The 24,966-nt window shown below is 35.1% G+C and overlaps 1 long non-coding RNA gene across 1 annotated transcript; it reads right to left on the bottom strand.

Annotated features, from left to right (window-relative positions):
* Positions 1 to 7,174: 7,174 nt before the first annotated feature.
* LOC123318802 lies at positions 7,175 to 7,558 on the bottom strand. The gene is made up of 2 exons (XR_006538396.1): positions 7,385 to 7,558; positions 7,175 to 7,278 (listed from the first exon to the last, which is right to left on the bottom strand). It is a non-coding gene; the product is annotated as an uncharacterized LOC123318802 (long non-coding RNA).
* Between the last annotated feature and the right edge of the window lie 17,408 nt (positions 7,559 to 24,966).

Here is a 24,966-nt window from a genome sequence, read left to right on the forward strand (position 1 = left end):
TGAAATGTATTGTCGAAGTATTGCACATAATGCTGCTCAGAACTTTAACTAGGAAAACTTCTGATCACCTATGAGGTAATTGGTTGCGAGAATAGATCTAGACCTTGCTGGCTTTCACCAAAATTCGAAATTTTTATCTAGTAACCATTATTTTTCCTTTTCAGAACAGAATGAAAAACTTTCCGATCAAACCTTGCACAACATCTCTGGGACATCAGCGTAAGTAACTCTCCGTCAAACGCTTTCGAACCGCATTCCAAACCGTAGATTCGCATTCAACTAATCCTTAATTTCTCCTCCAGCGATCTCAGAATACAATTGGCGTTGTCCGATATCAGCGACGACGAGGAATAAGACCATTCTGTAGTGAAAAGAACGCTGTCTAACATAACGGCGATACCACCCGCCAATCACATGGACGTCATCCCGCAAATCCTGAAGGACTATCTTGAGAGAGTCAGCGCCCAAAGCAGCAGATTTTTCAGTGCCCATACTCTGTTATAATTATTCAAATAAATAAATAAGCCAAAAATTTTTTTTTTCATTCTTGAAACCATCTAACAATTCAAATTTTCAAAAAAATAAAATAGCGATTATGTTAATTTCATAACAAATATTTTTATGAAGTATGTTCACAACAGAAAATAACTGAAAATTTTTGTTTTTGAAAAATAAGTACCCGCTCAGTGAGATAATTTTCCTTTTTTGTATTCAATCAACTTGTTCACTTCCTCGAAATCAACACTTCCCGTAAGTTCATTTTCTATAGAAGAGCGTACCGAAGAATTATTTGGAGTATTCTTGAATTTTTTCGGAACCTTTCTCTTACCTCTTTCTCTTTCAATACATTCGCAGGAATAATTTCTTTTATTAAAACCATTTCTCCACTCATCGTATGGTTTCAAAATTTTGATATAATAATTTCAACTCTTTCAGTATTTTAACTGAGGTTACTTTATTTGAGGTTGCTCAAAACACCTCTTTAAATGGAGAATATTCTCGAATCAAATATATAACGTTGAAACGGATTAATTGGGTTATTCACGAGAGTTACATATATAGCATCATTGATTTTTTATAGAACTTTCTGAGCTCTACAAAAGAGGAGTTGATAATTTCTCTTTATCTCTCATATCGTCTATCTGAGCTGAATTTGCATAATCGATTCTGTTTTCAATTGTAGTGATATAATTAATAATATAAAACAAAAAAATAAATATCATAGACTATATAAGAGGCATTTACTAAGTTGTTACTATGAAAGATTCAATGAATTAAGATCCAAAATTAAAAAAGATATTAGAACTGCTTATAAAAAATATTTGATGAATGTAGAAGTAGAACTTCAAGAAAACCCTAAAAAGTTTTGGAATTTTATCAATAACAAAAAAGATATCACTAGGATACCAGGTGAGATGGAGTATGGGGGTGAAATCTTATCAGACGGTTCACAAATAGTAAAGCATTTGCAGATCACTTCTCTAAAAATTATACAAGGCAGGAACCGGGTTGTTTAGATAATGTTTGCAATGCTGATCGTGGTGGGTTTTTCCATATAAGTCAGATAACTGTGGAAGATATTGAAGAGGCTATTCAAAATTTGAAACCAAAAAAAAGTATGGGTCCTGATAATTTACCGGCATGTGTAATTAGGCAGTGTGCAGATATTTTTGCGAAACCATTTTTCATATTATTTAATTTATCCTTGAAAACAGCTAGTTTTCCGACATGTCTTAAAACAGCCTTCATATGCCCAGTATATAAAACGGGTGAAAAAGAAAAAATAGTGAATTACCGGCCTATTTCTATCATTTCAAATATTGCAAAAGTGTTTGAATCGGTCTTATATAAATATATTATGTTTCACGTGAAGAACAAAATCCCAGTTCAACAGCATGGTTTCACTGCTGGTAGGTCTACATCATCAAACTTGATCGAGTTTGTTGAATATTCCTTGAATGCCTTTTCTAATCATTCTCAAGTAGATGTGCTTTATCTGGATGCAGTTAAAGCCTTCGATAGGGTACCCCATGACATTATATTGTTTAAGCTTCTGCATATACAAAATTTTTCACTTCATTTGGTTTCTTTTTTTGGTTCTTATTTGGGTGGGAGAACTCAGTGTGTGAGGATAAATCAATTTTTTTCTGAAAACTTCGAAGCCACATCAGGGGTACCACAGGGTTCAAACCTTGGGCCCTTGTTGTTCCTTCTTTATATCAATGATATTGTTGATGTTGTGACTTTCTCTGAGATGAGTCTCTATGCTGATGATGTGAAGTTATATAGGATTATTAGAAATCCTAATGATGCAGAGGAACTGAGGTCTGATTTGGATAGGGTTGTGGCCTGGGCTAAAAGAAATAAACTGACATTTAACAGTGCGAAATGTTATCTTGTAACATTTTCTAGAAAAAAGGTGGACCTTATCTATAATTATGCTGTGGACGGTGATCCCTTGACTAGACTCGAGAAAATCAAAGATTTAGGTGTATCATTTGATAGATCTTTAACCTTTAATGATCATATTGATGAATTAGTTAAAAATTCTTATAAGATGCTTGGGTTCATTTTGAGGAACACTAGAGAGTTCACAAACTTTAGAACATTAAAAATCCTATTTGATTCATATGTTATATCTAGACTTGAGTATTGTTCGGTTGTTTGGAATCCTAGTTATTTGTGTCAACAAAGAAAGATTGAAGGTGTAATCAAGAAATTTCTTAATAATGTTAACTTTTTATTACGTAAGAGTAAAAATAGTTTTAACAATAATTTAAAAAATTATAATTTAATAACACTAGAAAATAGAAGATTTATTGCTGAAATAGTTTACCTACATAAAACTATCACAAATGAAAATACTGACAGTGCTACACTTGATAAATTACTTTTCTCAGTACCGAGGATTAATGTGAGATCTCATTCTACATTCTATTTACCTTGCCCTAGAACAAATTATATGAGATTTTCTCCAATACATTCAATGTGTGATAAGTACAATAGGGTTCAGGATGTATGTGATTTGTTTTCGCACTCAACATCTCAAATAAAGCGAAAACTGTATGACTACTTCTATGATTCAATAATTGCAACTTGAGAGTTCAAACTTGATTTCAATTTTTTTTTTTTTTTTGTTTCATTCTTTTGTTGATGATTTCAATTATGTATTGTATATTCAAGAACCGTAATGGTTAAAATTGAATCGGATTGATAATTATTAGTGTACAATTGTTATTAGTAATAGCCGACTCAAGAATCGGAAACTAGAATACTTGTATTGTGGAATCTGTATGAGTTGTATCAATAAATAAATAAATAAATTGAGAACATTTCAAAACTTATCGTATGGTTTTATAGTCCTGATTCAATATTTTCAACTCTTTCCATATTTGAATGATCGCTTTATTCTTTCTGTTTGCTCTTCTGAATTCAAATCAATATAAAAAATGTTAATAATAATAATACAAATAATATAATCGTCAGGGCATGTCTGGAGCCGGCGCTGGACATGACAGCATGCGGGACGTCGGTGGCAGGATGTTGAGGAAGCGGGCTCCTGCTGCAGAAGAAGCTACAGCTCCAAAGCAACAACAGCAACCAACGAGTCCAATTCAATTGCCGACTCGAACCGCTGAAGGTGCTGCGCAGGATATTCAGCCAGTGCTTACCCAAGCGGGGTTAGTTAGAAAGCGCATGAAGTGGACAACGTCCATGAATGAAACTATTGTGCGCATATATAACTCCATCACGGGACTAGGGCAGAACACGAACAACTATAGGAAAAGGCTCCATGAGGAATTCTGCAACGCCTACCCAAATATAAATGTCACTGAACAACGGGTGGCAGACCAGTACCGCGTAATTCTGAGAAATGAACTAATACCAATGGCCAGAATCGACGCAATTAAACAAGAACTTCAGCGTCCGCCAGTAACAGAGAGCGACACCAACATCTCTGATGAGATTCACATGCCTGGGCAACAACAGCCAGAAGAAATTGACGCTGAAAGTCCATCTTGCAACCCAAGTGAGGCAGAACACCAGGACGATAGGGAAGAGCTCCACCGACAAATTGACTCTGAGATGAGGAGATATTTTGCCGAATTGGAAGGAACAGATCCTCTTCATCGAATAGCACCTCCCCGACTCAATACATCCAAGAATATGTCACTCATAATCGACATCTTGAATAAGGACGTTTTACCTGAGTACCTACAGAATGGCAGTTCATTGGAATATCTTCATCTAGTTTTTTACTGTGCAGCGCTAACGACGGCTAAAATCATAGGGGCAAAAATTCGCCGAACGAACAACGATGGTCCAAAATTACACAAATTATATGCGCCACCATGGCAGAAACGTCTTCAACACAAAACAGAGAGACTAATAAGAGACATTGGACGACTGACGGAGTACGTGAACGGAAATCGCGGAAGGAAGGTTGTGAAAGCTGCCAAAGAAATCATGGATAGAAACAGAACACACACAGAACGAGAGACTGAGAATGCTTCAGCTCACCACTGCCTCGACACTCTGAAGCAAAAGCTAAGTCTGTATGCAGAACGCCTGAGAAGATATAAAAGCAATTATAGCCGGAAAAGAGACAACAATTCATTCGAAAAGTCGGAAGAAACTTTCTACCGGTCACTCACATCGTCTGATGGAGAAAATGGAAAGTTACCACCAAAAGAAGCCATTGAACAATTCTGGACCGAACAATTATCAACGAAACCTCAGTTCAATGGAGATACCGGATGAATTGAAGATGAGAAGTCTGAAGCTGTAAAATATGAGCCGATACAACATGACATAATCACAATTGAAGAAGTAAAATCAGCTATCAGAGGACTACACAACTGGAAAACACCTGGGCCTGATGGATTACAGAACTTCTGTATCAAGAAACTTTGGATCATGCATGACCAATTGACCTCCGCAATAAATGATGTCATTGAAAATCCTGAAAGAATGCCAATATTCCTTACACATGGCACAACGTACCTGTTACCTAAAGGCCAAAGGAATACAGAAGACCCATCCAAATACCGACCAATCACATGTCTTCCAACGATGTACAAATTAATCACATCGTGCATTTCAAATCGAATTCACAACCATTGCGAAAGGAATAACATCATCGCCATGCAACAAAAAGGATGCACAAAAGAGAGCAGAGGGTGCAAAAAACAGCTAATAATTGATTCAGTTATCGGCAATCAAGCGTTCTCCAAGCGAAGGAATCTTTACGCTGCGTACATAGACTACAAGAAAGCATTCGATTCCATACCTCACGAATGGCTCTTGACTATCTTGAATATTTACAAGGTGGATCCCAATATTGTTATGGAACTAAGGAAATATATCGCCAAGGATGCCTCAGTGGCGGATGATAGCTATCGTTATGGCTGTGCGACACATGAAACTATCCAGCACATCACCGGGGGATGTCAGAAGTTCGCGGGCACGGAGTACAAAAATAGACATGATGCCGTTGCGAAGATTCTTCACCAAGAATTGGCACTAAAACACCAACTTCTAAGTTCGAAAAAGGTTTCTTATTACAATTACCATCCGGATGCTGTATTGGAAAATGAACATCACAAGCTCTATTGGGATCGCACGGTTCTCACAGACCGGAAAATAACCCACAATAGACCAGACCTCATATTGCTCAATAAGGATGAGGACACAGCACTTTTCATCGATGTGGCGATTCCAAATAATAACAATCTTCTAGATAGGCACGCTGAAAAAATTTCAAAGTACAGAGATCTCGAGGAGCAAACCAGGAGACAGTGGAAGCTGAAAGATGTCAAGACCATCCCTATTGTCATATCATCTACAGGCCTGATACCGAAGAAACTACTGGAGAACTTGAGGAAACTTCAGCTGGACGAAAATATCTCTAGAGTGATGCAGAAGGCGGTACTGCTGGGAACGGCGAGAACTGTACGCAAGTACATGGGAAATTCAGAGGAACACCGTCTGCTCCGACAGGAAGTGCGGACGGAGCAGGAATCCAACTTACAGCAGGGATCCGAGGAGCGACCTGAACCCGACCAACACCACGAGCCCGAAAACCTGGAAAGGGCTCCAACAGAGCTTAATCCTTTTGATATCTGAGATATCTGGGATAAGTGAATTTTCCTCTGAAGAGGAGTGTGAAAGCCGCAAGGCTAAAGTCATAAAGCTCTGTTTTATAATAGGCAGTGATTTCTCTGAATTTCAGGATTTTCATAATTTTCAATAGAGAATTACTCAATTTTTTCGGAACGTTACTGTAACCATTTCTATACTTATATATCTGCAGTATTTTCTTCGATTGAGACCATTTCAAATTTTAACGTATGATTTCATAATTGTGATTCAAAATTTCCAACAATTATAAAATTTCAATTCTGACTTTATTCATTTTATTCACCTTTGGCATTCATAAGACTGTTTTTCCATTTAATGCTTGTGGACTTTGAGTAGTTGAACATCTACACGGTTCTTCAAAATTACATGCAGAATCAAAATAACCCAAAAACATTATTCCTCTTCAAGAATATTGATTTTTCGTGAGGTAATATGCTTTCGACGAATGAAATAGAATGTTCTCGAAACTCCAGGTCAAAACCTGATCGAAAGTTAATGCGTTTTCTCAAAATTCTGCATCCCTACTCTTTCACTAGATAACGTCATGTTCTGAAATTCTATTCAGTATAACTCTGTTCGCTCTTTTGAGAGGTTGAAAATCTCGGCGAATTCCTCAGTGTCTTCTCGATCATTGGCAAAATTGTGTGAATTTTTTCATTCAGAATACCGTATCGATAAAATTTGAAAATGAGGTTAACTAATGATTGGTACGAGAAGTTGATGTAAGTAGTGTATATTCAGCATGACTTCGAATTAATTAGTGTAGAAAAAGTTGTTAACATCAAAATATTTTTCATTCAATCAAGTCTCCAGAGAATTTCAGGTTTCTTATATTTCCCACTAATCAATTTTTGAATCTGTTTGAATAGCCACTCTAACCCCGTACTAATTCAATACATTTGCAGAATTGATATTCTTTCCGTTAAAAATATTTCTCCACTCATCCTATTGTTTCAAAATTGTGATTCAATATTTTCAACCCTTCAATAATCAATTATACTCTTTCCCCGTTTTGTTTGCGTCTTGAGATATGAAGAGGAAAAAGAAAAAAGTCTATAAAGCACTTCAGTGGTGGAACCTTGTATTCAAATCATCCGGTTACATGTTTCGGCTTGCGCCATTATCAAACCAAGGATTCTGAAAATTGTTGCTTGTAAGTACAGAATATAAGGTTGAGCAAAAATTAAGAAAAGGTGAAAAACAATAATCTTACAATTTAGTTAAAATGCTCACTGAAACTTACGATTTAAAGGTTCCATTGTCATATGATAAACATCAATCAGAAAAGTCACAAGACAAAAATAAAAATAAAATATATACGGTCAAAAGGCATAATAATATGGGACCCCAAAACACAAGAAAAGACAAACAAAACAAAACACAAACAAACTGACGTTCGTGCTGACAAAATCTTCTTCTTCCAGTCAAGGTTAACTCAAGTGTTCAATTTTCTCGACTCTTCTTTTTCCTCTTCATACCCAGCACTTCAAAATGGGATTTTATGAGATTATGTCTTGAGATATGAAACAGGCTTATTTCTTTCATTTTTGTGGACTTTGAGTAGCAGAAAATCATTTCGGTTCTTCAAAATTACATGCATATTCAAAATAACAAATAATCATGATACCGTTTCGCGAGAATAGAATTTCAGCAAAGTATTATTCTTTTGAAAAATAGGATAGAATGTTGTCGAAATTCTAGATTAAATTTGCATTATTGATTTCCTTTTCAATTGAGAACCTTCCAAATCCTATCGTTCGGTTTCTCAATTGTGATTCAATATTTTCAATATTTCAATTATCTTTTTTCTTTTTGCTCTTAGAAATGAAAGTTTTTTTTTCATTCATTCTTGTGATATTTGAATGGTTAACATAATTGCAGTTTTCAGAAATTACATGAAGAATCGAAATAACAAATGATCATGATACAGTTTCACGAATTTAGACTTTTAGCAAAGTATTGTTCTTTTGAAAAATATGATAGAATGTTCTCGAAATTCCAGGTAGAAACCTGACCGTTAGTTAATGCGTGCTCTCAAAATTCTGCATCCCTACTCTTTTAGTAGATAACGTTCTATTCAGTATAACACTGTTCGCTCTTTTGAGAAGTTGAAAATTTCGGCGTATTCCTTAGTGTCTTCTAGATCATTGGCAAAGTTTTGTGAATCTTTTCATTCAGAATACCGTATCGATAAAATTTGAAAATGATGTTAACTAATGATTGGTACGAGAAGTTGATGTAATTAGTGTATATTCAGCATGACTTCGAATTAGTTAGTGTAGAAAAAGTTGCTAACATCAAAATATTTTTCATTCAATCAAGTCTCCAGAGAATTTCAGGTTTCTTATATTTCCCACTAATCAATTTTTGAATCTTTTTGAATAGCCACTCTAACCCCATACTAATTCAATACATTTGCAGAATTGATATTCTTTCCGTTAAAAATATTTCTCCACTCATCCTATTGTTTCAAAATTGTGATTCAATATTTTCAACCCTTCAATAATCAATTATACTCTTTCCCCGTTTTGTTTGCGTCTTGAGATATGAAACAGGCTTATTTCTTTCATTTTTGTGGACTTTGAGTAGCAGAAAATCATTTCGGTTCTTCAAAATTACATGCATATTCAAAATAACAAATAATCATGATACCGTTTCGCGAGAATAGAATTTCAGCAAAGTATTATTCTTTTGAAAAATAGGAAAGAATGTTGTCGAAATTCTAGATTAAATTTGCATAATTGATTTCCTTTTCAATTGAGAATCTTCCAAAACCTATCGTTCGGTTTCTCAATTGTGATTCAATATTTCAATTATCTTTTTTCTTTTTGCTCTTAGAAATGAAAGTTTTTTTTTTCATTCATTCTTGTGATATTTGAATGGTTAACATAATTGCAGTTTTTAGAAATTACATGAAGAATCGAAATAACAAATGATCATGATACAGTTTCACGAATTTAGACTTTTAGCAAAGTATTGTTCTTTTGAAAAATATGATAGAATGTTCTCGAAATTCCAGGTAGAAACCTGACCGTCAGTTAATGCGTGCTCTCAAAATTCTGCATCCCTACTCTTTTAGTAGATAACGTTCTATTCAGTATAACACTGTTCGCTCTTTTGAGAAGTTGAAAATTTCGGCGTATTCCTTAGTGTCTTCTAGATCATTGGCAAAGTTTTGTGAATCTTTTCATTCAGAATACCGTATCGATAAAATTTGAAAATGAAGTTAACTAATGATTGGTACGAGAAGCTGATGTAAGTAGTGTATATTCAGAATGACTTCGAATTAGTTAGTGTAGAAAAAGTTAATAACATCAAGATATTTTTCATTTAATCAAGTCTCCAGTGAATTTCAGGTTTCTTATATTTCTCACTAATCAATTTTTAAATTTTTTTGAATAGCCACTCTAACCTCGTACTAATTCAATACATTTGCTGAATTGATTCTTTTCGTTGAAAATATTTCTCCACTCATCGCATGGTTTCAAAATTGTGATTCAATGTTTTCAACCCTTCAATAATCAAATAAACTGTTTCTTCCTTTTGTTTGGGTTTTGAAATATAAAACAGGCTTATTTCTTTCATTTTTGTGGACTTTGACTAGCAGAAAATCATTTCGGTTCTTCAAAATTACATGCATATTCAAAATAACAAACAATCATGATACCGTTTCGCGAGAATAGAATTTTAGCAAAGTATTATTCTTTTGAAAAATAGGATAGAATTTACTCGAAATTCTAGGTTAAATTTGCATTATTGATTTCCTTTTCAATTGAGAACATTCCAAAACCTATCGTTCAATTTCTCAATTGTGATTCAATATTTTCAATATTTCAATTATCTTTTTTTCTTTTTGCTTATCCAAATATAAATTTTTTTTTCATTCATTCTTTTGATCTTTGAATATTTAACATGATTTCAGTTTCTTAAAATTACATGAAGAATCGAAATAACAAATAATCATGATACAGTTTCACGAATATAGACTTTTAGCAAAATATCATTATTTCGAAAAAAAAAGATAGAATGTTCTCGAAACTCCAGGTAGAAACCTGACCGATAGTTAATGAGTTTTCTCAAAATTCGGCATCCCTACTCTTTTAGTAGATAAAGTTCTATTCAGTATAACTCTGTTCGCTCTTTTGAGAAGTTGAAAATTTTGGCGAAATCCTTAGTGTCTTCTAGATCATTGACAAAGTTTTGTGAATTTTTTCATTCAGAATACCGTATCGATAAAATTCGAAAATGAAGTTAACTAATAATTGGTACAAGGAGTTGATGTAAGTAGTGTATATTCAGAATAACATCGAAATATTTTTCATTTAATCAAGTCTCCATTGAATTTCAGGTTTCTTATATTTCCCACTAATCACTTTTTAAATTTTTTTGAATAGCCACTCTAACCCCGTACTAATTCAATACATTTGCAGAATTGATATTTTTTTCGTTGAAAATATTTCTCCACTTATCGTATTGTTTCAAAATTTTGATTCGATATTTTCAACCCTTCAATAATCAAATAAACTGTTTCTTCTTTTTGTTTGCGTTTTGAAATATAAAACAGGCTTATTTCTTTCATTTTTGTGGACTTTGACTAGCAGAAAATCATTTCGGTTCCTCAAAATTACATGCATATTCAAAATAACAAATAATCATGATACCGTTTCGTGAGAATTACATTACATTACTTAGATTATAAACTTTTAGCAGAGTATTAATCTTTCGAAAAATAAGATAGAATGTTCTCGGAATTCTAGGTTGAATTTGCATAAACGATTTCCTTTTCAATTGAGAACATATCGAAACTTATCCTATGGTTTCTTAATTGTGATTAGATATTTTCAACTCATTCAATATTTCAATTATCACTTTCTTTTCTCTTTTGGCTCTTCCAAATATAATTTTTTTTCATTCATTCGTGTGAACTTTGAATGGTTTACATTTTTTTAGTTTTTCAAAATTACATGCAGAATCAAAATAGCCAAGGATCATTATACTGTTTCACGAATATGGATTTTTTGCGAAATATTATTGTTTTGAAAATAAGATGGAATATCTTTTAATTTCTCAGTTGAATTTGCAGTTTCGTATCTTTTGAACTAAGGAACATCTAAAAATCTCAAGGTATGGTTTCTCAATTGTGATTCAGTATTTTCAACTCATTCAATATTTCAATTATCACTTCCTCCTTTTGCTGTTCCAAATATGAATTTTTTTTTCATTCATTCTTGTGATCTTTGAATAGTTAACATAATTTTAGTTTCTCAAAATTACAAGCAGAATCAAAATAACAAATAATCATGTTACAGTTTCACGAATTAAGACTTTTAGCAAAGTATTATTCTTTTGAAGAATATGATAGAATGTTCTTGAAATTCCAGGTAGAAACCTGATCGATAGTTAATGCGTCCTCTCAATATTCTGCATCCCTACTTTTTTACTAAATAAAGTTCAGAAATTTTATTCAGTATAATTCTTCCGAATAAAAATTTTTTTTTCATTCATTCTTGTGAACTTTGAATAGTTAACATAATTTCTGGTTTTCGAAATGACATGCAGAATTAAAATAACCAAAAATCATTATACTGTTTCACAAATATATATTTTTCGCGAAATATCATTTTTTTGAATATAAGATGGAATGTCCTCTAAATTCCCAGTTGAATTTGCAGTTTTGTATCTCTTAAACTCAGAAACATCTAAAAAACTCAAGGTATGGTTGCATAATTGTGATTCAATATTTTCAACAATTCTGATATTCCAATCATCACATTCTTCATCTTGTTTGCTTTTCTAACTATAGAGCTGTTTTCAATAGGATACATTTAAAAACATATCATAATGTCTCATAGTTCTTATTCTATCTGAATGACTGATTCTCCTCTGAACACGAGTTTTTGGACTGCTGCTTGATATCGAACTAATTGATAACGGTAGTGATATAATGAAGTAGATCATGGATTACCACTTCGAGGTCAAAAAATAGACGAGATCCGATCAAGTTTGCGACACCGATGATGAAATTCGATTCTCGCTGATTTCCTTATTTTTGTGCCTATCTCCTTTTTACGTACATCAATTTTTTGTTGCTCTTTGTATTGTTTGGCAGTCATGTCCCTGTTGAGCCTAATATTAACCCATTCGTTATTTACAGGGAACGCCGGCGGGAGCAGGAAAAACAGTTGAGAGCCAGGATGCAAGAAAATACGGGAGGTACACCACTAGTGCTTCCCCCCCTCTTCGGAAATCCAGTTAAGGTGAGCTTTGAACCATTTATTACATATTTTTACAAATAACCACTGATGTGCTTTCGAAAAGTTTATTGTGTTTTTCGATGAGTCCTATCAGTTTCAAGTACCCTTAGTGATATATTCCAGGGTGTTAGTATTATCACCTTCTAGGAAGAACTGCTCACATCAGGATAAAAACAGAAAGAGCTGTTGATGTATTTACCGTCTGATCTCTCACCTTCTTGAAATGTGACCCAGTCTCACAACGGCCCCTTATGAAATCATCTTTCCGTGCATATTTCAATACCCAATCGAAAGTGTATTTTTCAGAATGTCAAAACAAATACCCACGTATTTCTCATGACCAATTTCCACACATTATATCGATCCATTTTCCACAAGCACGAAAGGTTCTGTGAAATGCAAAAAAAGAGATTCAGAACATCTTAGCGCCCATCAGATGGTATCCAATTTGAATATAAAATGGGCCTATGACCCACAATCCGGGATTGGGGATTCTTAAACGCACCTTTTTTAGTTTCGATCCGCCAGTCAGTATTTGTTCTATCATCTTTCCCTATAGATTAATCACAATATTTTAGAAGTGATATTTTATGTAGACATAATGATATGGATCTCTAAGCCCCAACATTATTTCCTGGAGTCCTCGCGTATAAATCCCCCCATTTTAATTTTTTCGACAACTTCGAAACTTTACAATATCATAACATCTTCGATAATGAAATGATAATTCAAAACTGTATGAGTCATTATATTTTGAAAAATTATCCTAGTAGCCTTGCTTTAATCATCTTTCAACTGATCTCAATTTTTTTAATTTTTCTCAGGTTCCTACAAATAAGAATGACCCGTTGGTGAAAAGAATTAACGGCGTACTGGGAGAGTATAGCAGGGCCAAGCATTTATTCGATGGGAAGAAGGTCTTGATCCAGCCTGGTTTCACCACTCTATATGCGGTGCAACCGAGAACACACATGCCACCCCATCAGCCAGCAAACAGGTAATTAAATGTAGAATTCACAAGACCCTTACTGACATTGAGATGTGTCTCAACAACGCTATTTTTCCAACTTATTTCAAATACTTGTCAGGATTGATCGGTAGAATGTCACTGCTTAATTTTTGTGACGAGCATTATGAAGATGTTATCCTTGACTTCAGTCAAGGAAGATTCAAATCATCTTGATGCACATTTTATCGTGCAACGCGTCATATCTCAATGTGCAGCCCTTTTTGAAATACCCAAACTTTTACTGAACTACTTTATATAAACAGAATACTAATCAATATTTTTCCTTGCAGACCAACTTCTGTTGAAGCCAGGCACGAGTTGATGAAGAAAAATAACCACCACCATCCTGGCTTTCATTTTATGCCCGAGAAGAAACCGATTCAACACAGGCCAGTCGACAGCAGGCCACACGAAAGCGGCCCTTTTCAGGGCCATCAGGTCAGGCAAATCAACAAAAACAACTACGAACATAGCGGAAACGGCGCATATCAACAAATGATGCGTCGTCCTATGGCCATGGGTCGTCCTACTGCTTATCGAATGACCCGTCCAGCCGGCCCCGTATCGAACCAACAAAGGCCCTTCGACATCAGAACCCACGAACGCGGCCCTTATCAGGGCCACAAGAATAGGCAAATTAACTACAACTATGCCGCCTACAAACAGAAAGTAAATGGTCTATCTCCACTAATAATGCGTCGTCCTATGACCATGGGTGATCCTAGTCATAATCAAGTGAGGCGTACAGCCGTTCCTGTACCGGTAAGTATGAAACACCAGTTCTTCTAAAAATTATGCCTCGCTGTGAAATACGAGCTGAAAGATTTTGGATTTATTTAAATTATTCTATTGCCTTCGTAATTCGACGTACAGCATGTATTATCCTCTCAGCATTTCCATCCAATAAACGTTCTGAGTGGTAAATAAGTGAACTCTTGTCAACTCCAGACTCTTTCAAAAATCGTAGTAAATTTCATTATCGAAACGAGGTATCCTTAATACTTACACATGATTTTTATTTTACAGGACAGAAAAACTCTACTTCACCAGAGTCCAGCTTCCTCGAACTTCGAAGTAGACAGGGCTCTGAAGGAAATGATCATTATGAAAGCAAAACTTTCGCCTATTGTTCCCATTTCGGGGTTGGTTATTAACAAAAAAAAATTTATCTTCCATCATCCTAAGGCAACGGTGAGTTTGATAAGATATTTTTTTCCTATTTCAATCCTACATTTTTTTCATATTGATAGGGAGAAAAAGAAACCACACATCGATCAACACTAATTCCTTTTTTCAATTTCAGCTATCAGAGATGCCCCTTTGTAAAGGTTCCTCTACCCCGAGTAAGTACAAATAATTTATCTCCACATTTACGCTCCCAACATTCAACTCATCTGAGAAACTAAAATTTCTTTCGAAACCAAATTTCTCTGATTTGTCTTTGCAATGAAATTTCAACGTATACACACAGACTTCATTTCAAATCTTGAGTCAAAATTCAGGGACGTCGAACGGAACATGAAAATCGCCAATCACGTGATAAAATTGAAATACAATATCACAGGAAACCTGAATGGAAATCCGCGAACGGGCAGTTTTCAGCCGATGTGATGGTTCTAAATAACCTGATTTTCATTCGAAAACTTGTTCGTTTTCACTTGCGAAAATTTTAGGGAATTCGATTTTTTGGCGGGGTCTTTCAGCTTGTTGAAACTTTTTGTTTCGTTAAGGTCCATTTTTTCATATATGATGAGATTTTAAGGAATCTGAACTACTGAATTTCTTTATCATTTGGCCGACGTTTCGGACATTATTCAGCTTTTTCTCAAGGCTACAATGTGAATTGATATGAAATGTATTGTCGAAGTATTGCACATAATGCTGCTCAGAACTTTAACTAGGAAAACTTCTGATCACCTATGAGGTAATTGGTTGCGAGAATAGATCTAGACCTTGCTGGCTTTCACCAAAATTCGAAATTTTTATCTAGTAACCATTATTTTTCCTTTTCAGAACAGAATGAAAAACTTTCCGATCAAACCTTGCACAACATCTCTGGGACATCAGCGTAAGTAACTCTCCGTCAAACGCTTTCGAACCGCATTCCAAACCGTAGATTCGCATTCAACTAATCCTTAATTTCTCCTCCAGCGATCTCAGAATACAATTGGCGTTGTCCGATATCAGCGACGACGAGGAATAAGACCATTCTGTAGTGAAAAGAACGCTGTCTAACATAACGGCGATACCACCCGCCAATCACATGGACGTTATCCCGCAAATCCTGAAGGACTATCTTGAGAGAGTCAGCGCCCAAAGCAGCAGATTTTTCAGTGCCCATACTCTGTTATAATTATTCAAATAAATAAATAATCCAAAAATTATATTTTTTCATTCTTGAAACCATCTAACAATTAAAATTTTCAAAAAAATAAAATAGCGATTATGTTAATTTCATAACAAATATTTTTATGAAGTATGTTCACAACAGAAAATAACTGAAAATTTTTGTTTTTGAAAAATAAGTACCCGCTCAGTGAGATAATTTTCCTTTTTTGTATTCAATCAACTTGTTCACTTCCTCGAAATCAACACTTCCCGTAAGTTCATTTTCTATAGAAGAGCGTACCGAAGAATTATTTGGAGTATTCTTGAATTTTTTCGGAACCTTTCTCTTACCTCTTTCTCTTTCAATACATTCGCAGGAATAATTTCTTTTATTAAAACCATTTCTCCACTCATCGTATGGTTTCAAAATTTTGATATAATAATTTCAACTCTTTCAGTATTTTAACTGAGGTTACTTTATTTGAGGTTGCTCAAAACACCTCTTTAAATGGAGAATAATCTCGAATCAAATATATAACGTTGAAACGGATTAATTGGGTTATTCACGAGAGTTACATATATAGCATCATTGATTTTTTATAGAACTTTCTGAGCTCTACAAAAGAAGAGTTGATAATTTTTCTTTATCTCTCATATCGTCTATCTGAGCTGAATTTGCATTATCGATTCTGTTTTCAATTGTAGTGATATAATTAATAATATAAAACAAGAAAATAAATATCATAGACTATATAAGAGGCATTTACTAAGTTGTTACTATGAAAGATTCAATGAATTAAGATCCAAAATTAAAAAAGATATTAGAACTGCTTATAAAAAATATTTGATGAATGTAGAAGTAGAACTTCAAGAAAACCCTAAAAAGTTTTGGAATTTTATCAATAACAAAAAAGATATCACTAGGATACCAGGTGAGATGGAGTATGGGGGTGAAATCTTATCAGACGGTTCACAAATAGTAAATGCATTTGCAGATCACTTCTCTAAAAATTATACAAGGCAGGAACCGGGTTGTTTAGATAATGTTTGCAATGCTGATCGTGGTGGGTTTTTCCATATAAGTCAGATAACTGTGGAAGATATTGAAGAGGCTATTCAAAATTTGAAACCAAAAAAAAGTATGGGTCCTGATAATTTACCGGCATGTGTAATTAGGCAGTGTGCAGATATTTTTGCGAAACCATTTTTCATATTATTTAATTTATCCTTGAAAACAGCTAGTTTTCCGACATGTCTTAAAACAGCCTTCATATGCCCAGTATATAAAACGGGTGAAAAAGAAAAAATAGTGAATTACCGGCCTATTTCTATCATTTCAAATATTGCAAAAGTGTTTGAATCGGTCTTATATAAATATATTATGTTTCACGTGAAGAACAAAATCCCAGTTCAACAGCATGGTTTCACTGCTGGTAGGTCTACATCATCAAACTCGATCAAGTTTGTTGAATATTCCTTGAATGCCTTTTCTAATCATTCTCAAGTAGATGTGCTTTATCTGGATGCAGTTAAAGCCTTCGATAGGGTACCCCATGACATTATATTGTTTAAGCTTCTGCATATACACAATTTTTCACTTCATTTGGTTTCTTTTTTTGGTTCTTATTTGGGTGGGAGAACTCAGTGTGTGAGGATAAATCAATTTTTTTCTGAAAACTTCGAAGCCACATCAGGGGTACCACAGGGTTCAAACCTTGGGCCCTTGTTGTTCCTTCTTTATATCAATGATATTGTTGATGTTGTGACTTTCTCTGAGATGAGTCTCTATGCTGATGATGTGAAGTTATATAGGATTATTAGAAATCCTAATGATGCAGAGGAACTGAGGTCTGATTTGGATAGGGTTGTGGCCTGGGCTAAAAGAAATAAACTGACATTTAACAGTGCGAAATGTTATCTTGTAACATTTTCTAGAAAAAAGGTGGACCTTATCTATAATTATGCTGTGGACGGTGATCCCTTGACTAGACTCGAGAAAATCAAAGATTTAGGTGTATCATTTGATAGATCTTTAACCTTTAATGATCATATTGATGAAGTAGTTAAAAATTCTTATAAGATGCTTGGGTTCATTTTGAGGAACACTAGAGAGTTCACAAACTTTAGAACAATCAAAATCCTATTTGATTCATATGTTATATCTAGACTTGAGTATTGTTCGGTTGTTTGGAATCCTAGTTATTTGTGTCAACAAAGAAAGATTGAAGGTGTAATCAAGAAATTTCTTAATAATGTTTACTTTTTATTACGTAAGAGTAAAAATAGTTTTAACAATAATTTAAAAAATTATAATTTAATAACACTAGAAAATAGAAGATTTATTGCTGAAATAGTTTACCTACATAAAACTATCACAAATGAAAATACTGACAGTGCTACACTTGATAAATTACTTTTCTCAGTACCGAGGATTAATGTGAGATCTCATTCTACATTCTATTTACCTTGCCCTAGAACAAATTATATGAGATTTTCTCCAATACATTCAATGTGTGATAAGTACAATAGGGTTCAGGATGTATGTGATTTGTTTTCGCACTCAACATCTCAAATAAAGCGAAAACTGTATGACTACTTCTATGATTCAATAATTGCAACTTGAGAGTTCAAACTTGATTTCAATTTTTTTTTTTTTTTTTTGTTTCATTCTTTTGTTGATGATTTCAATTATGTATTGTATATTCAAGAACCGTAATGGTTAAAATTGAATCGGATTGATAATTATTAGTGTACAATTGTTATTAGTAATAGCCGACTCAAGAATCGGAAACTAGAATACTTGTATTGTGGAATCTGTATGAGTTGTATCAATAAATAAATAAATAAATTGAGAACATTTCAAAACTTATCGTATGGTTTTATAGTCCTGATTCAATATTTTCAACTCTTTCCATATTTGAATGATCGCTTTATTCTTTCTGTTTGCTCTTCTGAATTCAAATCAATATAAAAAATGTTAATAATAATAATACAAATAATATAATCGTCAGGGCATGTCTGGAGCCGGCGCTGGACATGACAGCATGCGGGACGTCGGTGGCAGGATGTTGAGGAAGCGGGCTCCTGCTGCAGAAGAAGCTACAGCTCCAAAGCAACAACAGCAACCAACGAGTCCAATTCAATTGCCGACTCGAACCGCTGAAGGTGCTGCGCAGGATATTCAGCCAGTGCTTACCCAAGCGGGGTTAGTTAGAAAGCGCATGAAGTGGACAACGTCCATGAATGAAACTATTGTGCGCATATATAACTCCATCACGGGACTAGGGCAGAACACGAACAACTATAGGAAAAGGCTCCATGAGGAATTCTGCAACGCCTACCCAAATATAAATGTGACTGAACAACGGGTGGCAGACCAGTACCGCGTAATTCTGAGAAATGAACTAATACCAATGGCCAGAATCGACGCAATTAAACAAGAACTTCAGCGTCCGCCAGTAACAGAGAGCGACACCAACATCTCTGATGAGATTCACATGCCTGGGCAACAACAGCCAGAAGAAATTGACGCTGAAAGTCCATCTTGCAACCCAAGTGAGGCAGAACACCAGGACGATAGGGAAGAGCTCCACCGACAAATTGACTCTGAGATGAGGAGATATTTTGCCGAATTGGAAGGAACAGATCCTCTTCATCGAATAGCACCTCCCCGACTCAATACATCCAAGAATATGTCACTCATAATCGACATCTTGAATAAGGACGTTTTACCTGAGTACCTACAGAATGGCAGTTCATTGGAATATCTTCATCTAGTTTTTTACTGTGCAGCGCTAACGACGGCTAAAATCATAGGGGCAAAAATTCGCCGAACGAACAACGATGGTCCAAAATTACACAAATTATATGCGCCACCATGGCAGAAACGTCTTCAACACAAAACAGAGAGACTAATAAGAGACATTGGACGACTGACGGAGTACGTGAACGGAAATCGCGGAAGGAAGGTTGTGAAAGCTGCCAAAGAAATCATGGATAGAAACAGAACACACACAGAACGAGAGACTGAGAATGCTTCAGCTCACCACTGCCTCGACACTCTGAAGCAAAAGCTAAGTCTGTATGCAGAACGCCTGAGAAGATATAAAAGCAATTATAGCCGGAAAAGAGACAACAATTCATTCGAAAAGTCGGAAGAAACTTTCTACCGGTCACTCACATCGTCTGATGGAGAAAATGGAAAGTTACCACCAAAAGAAGCCATTGAACAATTCTGGACCGAACAATTATCAACGAAACCTCAGTTCAATGGAGATACCGGATGAATTGAAGATGAGAAGTCTGAAGCTGTAAAATATGAGCCGATACAACATGACATAATCACAATTGAAGAAGTAAAATCAGCTATCAGAGGACTACACAACTGGAAAACACCTGGGCCTGATGGATTACAGAACTTCTGTATCAAGAAACTTTGGATCATGCATGACCAATTGACCTCCGCAATAAATGATGTCATTGAAAATCCTGAAAGAATGCCAATATTCCTTACACATGGCACAACGTACCTGTTACCTAAAGGCCAAAGGAATACAGAAGACCCATCCAAATACCGACCAATCACATGTCTTCCAACGATGTACAAATTAATCACATCGTGCATTTCAAATCGAATTCACAACCATTGCGAAAGGAATAACATCATCGCCATGCAACAAAAAAGATGCACCAAAGAGAGCAGAGGGTGCAAAAAACAGCCAATAATTGATTCAGTTATCGGCAATCAAGCGTTCTCCAAGCGAAGGAATCTTTACGCTGCGTACATAGACTACAAGAAAGCATTCGATTCCATACCTCACGAATGGCTCTTGACTATCTTGAATATTTACAAGGTGGATCCCAATATTGTTAAGTTCCTGAAAAACGCTATGTCAACCTGGCGTACTAGTCTTCAAATAAAAGCCGCAGATGGCTCCATTACGACAGGACCTATTCCAATAAGACGCGGAATTTTCCAAGGGGATTCGCTGAGCCCTCTGTGGTTCTGCATGGCTCTGAATCCCTTGTCTCATAGATTGAACTCTACGGACTACGGATTTGCCATCAAAAGCGGCAGTAGAACTATGATGAAACTGAATCATCTCCTTTACATGGACGATTTGAAACTCTTCGCATCTACCAAAAAACAAATGCAACAGATGCTGAAAATGGTGGAAGGATTTTCGGAAGACATCAAAATGAAGTTTGGATTAGAAAAATGTCGACTGCTCAACATAACGAGATGGAAAATAGAAGATGGTACGTTCAAACTCAGAGAAGGTGCAGAAATTGAAGCATTGAAGGAAGGAGACACATACAAGTATCTGGGCATAAAATAGGCAAGAAAAATCAATCAGATCCAGATGAAGAAAGAACTAACGGAGGAGTTCACCCGAAGATTGAGAAGGATAATGAGAACTGGCCTTTACAGCAAGAATCTGATAAAAGCTATCAATACCTACGCTTGCTCGGCGCTGAGCTACTCATTCGGTATCATCTCTTGGACCACCACCGATTTAGCAGCCTTACAAAGAAAAATAAGGACGATGCTCACTAAACACAATAAACATCACCCCAAAAGCTCAATAGAACGGACCGAGCTGCCACGACATCTTGGGGGTAGAGGAATTGTTGATTTGTCCAACCGTATGACCCAGGAAATTGAAGGACTTCGAAAATATTTTCTGAGCAAGGCTGCTTCGTCAGAACTCCATCGAGTAGTTTGTGTTGCTGATACTTCTATACCGTTAAAGCTACAGCAGGACCACTTGGAAACCGTCGAACACTCTGCAGAAAGTAAAATGCAGAAACTGATTGGCAAACCTTTGCATGGGAGGCACCAGAACGAGGTCAACCATGATTACGTCGACATTTCTGCGTCGAACTACTGGTTGACTTCCGGCAGGTTGTTTCCTGAGACAGAGGGCTTCATGCTTGCCATCCAGGATCAGGTGATTCCAACAAGGAACTACATGAAATATATCGCCAAGGATGCCTCAGTGGCGGATGATAGCTATCGTTATGGCTGTGCGACACATGAAACTATCCAGCACATCACCGGGGGATGTCAGAAGTTCGCGGGCACGGAGTACAAAAATAGACATGATGCCGTTGCGAAGGTTCTTCACCAAGAATTGGCACTAAAACACCAACTTCTAAGTTCGAAAAAGGTTTCTTATTACAATTACCATCCGGATGCTGTATTGGAAAATGAACATCACAAGCTCTATTGGGATCGCACGGTTCTCACAGACCGGAAAATAACCCACAATAGACCAGACCTCATATTGCTCAATAAGGATGAGGACACAGCACTTTTCATCGATGTGGCGATTCCAAATAATAACAATCTTCTAGATAGGCACTCTGAAAAAATTTCAAAGTACAGAGATCTCGAGGAGCAAACCAGGAGACAGTGGAAGCTGAAAGATGTCAAGACCATCCCTATTGTCATATCATCTACAGGCCTGATACCGAAGAAACTACTGGAGAACTTGAGGAAACTTCAGCTGGACGAAAATATCTCTAGAGTGATGCAGAAGGCGGTACTGCTGGGAACGGCGAGAACTGTACGCAAGTACATGGGAAATTCAGAGGAACACCGTCTGCTCCGACAGGAAGTGCGGACGGAGCAGGAATCCAACTTACAGCAGGGATCCGAGGAGCGACCTGAACCCGACCAACACCACGAGCCCGAAAACCTGGAAAGGGCTCCAACAGAGCTTAATCCTTTTGATATCTGAGATATCTGGGATAAGTGAATTTTCCTCTGAAGAGGAGTGTGAAAGCCGCAAGGCTAAAGTCATAAAGCTCTGTTTTATAATAGGCAGTGATTTCTCTGAATTTCAGGATTTTCATAATTTTCAATAGAGAATTACTCAATTTTTTCGGAACGTTACTGTAACCATTTCTATACTTATATATCTGCAGTATTTTCTTCGATTGAGACCATTTCAAATTTTAACGTATGATTTCATAATTGTGATTCAAAATTTCCAACAATTATAAAATTTCAATTCTGACTTTATTCATTTTATTTACCTTTGGCATTCATAAGACTGTTTTTCCATTTAATGCTTGTGGACTTTGAGTAGTTGAACATCTACACGGTTCTTCAAAATTACATGCAGAATCAAAATAACCCAAAAACATTATTCCTCTTCAAGAATATTGATTTTTCGTGAGGTAATATGCTTTCGACGAATGAAATAGAATGTTCTCGAAACTCCAGGTAAAAACCTGATCGAAAGTTAATGCGTTTTCTCAAAATTCTGCATCCCTACTCTTTCACTAGATAACGTCATGTTCTGAAATTCTATTCAGTATAACTCTGTTCGCTCTTTTGAGAGGTTGAAAATCTCGGCGAATTCCTCAGTGTCTTCTCGATCATTGGCAAAATTGTGTGAATTTTTTCATTCAGAATACCGTATCGATAAAATTTGAAAATGAGGTTAACTAATGATTGGTACGAGAAGTTGATGTAAGTAGTGTATATTCAGCATGACTTCGAATTAATTAGTGTAGAAAAAGTTGTTAACATCAAAATATTTTTCATTCAATCAAGTCTCCAGAGAATTTCAGGTTTCTTATATTTCCCACTAATCAATTTTTGAATCTGTTTGAATAGCCACTCTAACCCCGTACTAATTCAATACATTTGCAGAATTGATATTCTTTCCGTTAAAAATATTTCTCCACTCATCCTATTGTTTCAAAATTGTGATTCAATATTTTCAACCCTTCAATAATCAATTATACTCTTTCCCCGTTTTGTTTGCGTCTTGAGATATGAAACAGGCTTATTTCTTTCATTTTTGTGGACTTTGAGTAGCAGAAAATCATTTCGGTTCTTCAAAATCACATGCATATTCAAAATAACAAATAATCATGATACCGTTTCGCGAGAATAGAATTTCAGCAAAGTATTATTCTTTTGAAAAATAGGATAGAATGTTGTCGAAATTCTAGATTAAATTTGCATTATTGATTTCCTTTTCAATTGAGAACCTTCCAAATCCTATCGTTCGGTTTCTCAATTGTGATTCAATATTTTCAATATTTCAATTATCTTTTTTCTTTTTGCTCTTAGAAATGAAAGTTTTTTTTTCATTCATTCTTGTGATATTTGAATGGTTAACATAATTGCAGTTTTTAGAAATTACATGAAGAATCGAAATAACAAATGATCATGATACAGTTTCACGAATTTAGACTTTTAGCAAAGTATTGTTCTTTTGAAAAATATGATAGAATGTTCTCGAAATTCCAGGTAGAAACCTGACCGTTAGTTAATGCGTGCTCTCAAAATTCTGCATCCCTACTCTTTTAGTAGATAACGTTCTATTCAGTATAACACTGTTCGCTCTTTTGAGAAGTTGAAAATTTCGGCGTATTCCTTAGTGTCTTCTAGATCATTGGCAAAGTTTTGTGAATCTTTTCATTCAGAATACCGTATCGATAAAATTTGAAAATGAAGTTAACTAATGATTGGTTCGAGAAGCTGATGTAAGTAGTGTATATTCAGAATGACTTCGAATTAGTTAGTGTAGAAAAAGTTAATAACATCAAGATATTTTTCATTTAATCAAGTCTCCAGTGAATTTCAGGTTTCTTATATTTCTCACTAATCAATTTTTAAATTTTTTTGAATAGCCACTCTAACCTCGTACTAATTCAATACATTTGCTGAATTGATTCTTTTCGTTGAAAATATTTCTCCACTCATCGCATGGTTTCAAAATTGTGATTCAATGTTTTCAACCCTTCAATAATCAAATAAACTGTTTCTTCCTTTTGTTTGGGTTTTGAAATATAAAACAGGCTTATTTCTCTCATTTTTGTGGACTTTGACTAGCAGAAAATCATTTCGGTTCTTCAAAATTACATGCATATTCAAAATAACAAACAATCATGATACCGTTTCGCGAGAATAGAATTTTAGCAAAGTATTATTCTTTTGAAAAATAGGATAGAATTTAATCGAAATTCTAGGTTAAATTTGCATTATTGATTTCCTTTTCAAATGAGAACATTCCAAAACCTATCGTTCGGTTTCTCAATTGTGATTCAATATTTTCAATATTTCAATTATCTTTTTTTCTTTTTGCTTATCCAAATATAAATTTTTTTTTCATTCATTCTTTTGATCTTTGAATATTTAACATGATTTCAATTACTTAAAATTACATGAAGAATCGAAATAACAAATAATCATGATACAGTTTCACGAATATA

The sequence above is a fragment of the Coccinella septempunctata genome, chromosome 8 (genome assembly GCF_907165205.1).
Source record: "Coccinella septempunctata chromosome 8, icCocSept1.1, whole genome shotgun sequence".
In the NCBI taxonomy this organism is placed as follows: Eukaryota; Metazoa; Arthropoda; class Insecta; order Coleoptera; family Coccinellidae; genus Coccinella; species Coccinella septempunctata.